Raw genomic sequence first — 1,802 nt, 5'->3', positions numbered from 1 at the left:
AGACTGGCCAGCAATCAGTTTCAGGTGTAGGTGGTTAGTTCTATCATTAAGATCGCATCAAGGGTTCTTACAGCAACAAGTGGTGGTTTTTCTGCAGTTCTGGCGTGTGTTTGTTGTGCTCAACGTGCAGCCTCTGTACCCTATCATAGGTATGTTTTTAGTTGTTTGGGTTGTTTGCGTGGAGTTTCCAACTGCTCCTTGATGGCGCAATTCCATCTTTGTTATTTTCTTCTTTTAGGCTGATTATTTAAGAGGTTTTGTTCTCTGTCTGGGAAATGAGGCAGACAAACATTTATTGCTGCGGTACCTTCAATGGGCTGATGGCCGTGTTGGAATGCTGAATAACGGTAAACGCAGTATATACACTTTAAGACCGATCATTTATGAGTTTGATGCAATTAATATACAAATGTATTTGATGTTGTGGTGATCTTTTCTCTTGTTTTATAGTACCTTTTATCAAACATGTTTGGGGATTGAGAGCTGAGATTGGGTAACTGTGTTGCAGTTGTACTTTCGCTAAAGTAGGTTATGTTTTGTTTTGTTGTTTTAAATTGTGGGCTGCATTGATGTGTATTAACATGCATGTTTCTTTATTGTTAAAGGGGCAGACCAGCCACTGTTTCTTGTATATTTTAGATTTATATTGTGGTTTGTTATTGTTATTTGATATTGATTTTGATCTTAAATGTTGTTTGTCATTTGCTTTGTTTCTTTGGTACTGCTCTCCTCTTTTTGTGTGTTCCAGTGGTCAGAGACTTTGTACAGGGCCGGGCCTGCATCTACACTAAACCTCCTTCGGTGTAGGTGATTTGGGTGGTGTGACACTGCTGTGTGGTGTGTACTGGAGGTTGGCACTGAAATAGTGACTTAAAGGTTACTACTTATTTGCGGTGTATGCTGTGGGGTTTCTTCTGTCTTCTGTCTCTTACAGGTGGTAGGAGGTCCACAAGAGCAGGTCCGACCCTCTTGCAGTCTTGAAGAGAGCTAATTCCAACTTCTGTGAATGTTATCAACAGTTTTTAACATTTGATGGTTCTATTGGAACAATAAAATTGTTACCTTTTTACAAACTACATTTGTTGTCCATAATCCGTATTGTGACCTCTAGAGGGCTCCTCCTGCCTTAAATAAGGAGGTGGCGTAGTCAGCTTATATTTCCTACACTACAGTAGTATTACCAGTACTTTCTTAAAGGAACACTCCACCCATTTGCATTAAGCTTTGCATTGTTAGAAACCCAGTCATACTATTGAATGGTCGTGCAACACTCTCTCATTTTCCCCTGAGACGGGAGAAATCCGTATTTACGTCTAGACACTTCCTCCCACAATGACGCAAAAATCGTCATTTTGCGTCATTGTCGGAGGAAGTGTAAGAGGGGGGGATTTATGTTGAGACTACAAGCACTAGTTCCCACCCTTTCAAACCCGCCCATAGGGGGTTGAACCTAATGCGCTAACAGACCTATCACAGATCAGTGCCAGTGCGTATGATTTCACCATTCATTGTTTACATGCACACCTTTTGTTTCAATCTAACTGAATTCATTCCGATTGGTGAATTTGAATGTAGTGTTTACATGAACGCTAAACAAGTGATCAGTTGATGTGCGTTTTACCCTTGCTAAGAAAATACCCGCTCCTCCGTGAGAGATAGCCCACGAGACCGGTGCATCTCACAGGCGCTCATCAGTAATCACACCACCGGCTTTTGCGTTCTACAGTCGGCATTCATCACGTTTACTGTGGCGAGCAGGACGAGGCTAGGGCCGCGGGCCCATTAGTAGCTTAACTTTGTTG

At 42.0% G+C, this 1,802-nt stretch overlaps 1 long non-coding RNA gene across 2 annotated transcripts; it reads left to right on the top strand.

Annotated features, from left to right (window-relative positions):
* Nucleotides 1-246: 246 nt before the first annotated feature.
* Nucleotides 247-1,155, top strand: LOC307162147. Of its 2 annotated transcripts, XR_013821865.1 has the most exons (4): nucleotides 247-347; nucleotides 451-524; nucleotides 749-850; nucleotides 935-1,155. It is a non-coding gene; the product is annotated as an uncharacterized lncRNA (long non-coding RNA). The 2 variants fall into 2 exon arrangements; XR_013821866.1 differs by having other exon boundaries at nucleotides 749-1,155.
* The last annotated feature ends 647 nt before the right edge of the window (nucleotides 1,156-1,802 follow it).

Source organism: Squalius cephalus (genome assembly GCF_949319135.1).
Source record: "Squalius cephalus genome assembly, chromosome: 7".
Taxonomy (NCBI): domain Eukaryota; kingdom Metazoa; phylum Chordata; class Actinopteri; order Cypriniformes; family Leuciscidae; genus Squalius; species Squalius cephalus.
Note: the sequence above shows the minus strand (reverse complement) of the source record. Positions and strands in the feature narration are given on the sequence as shown.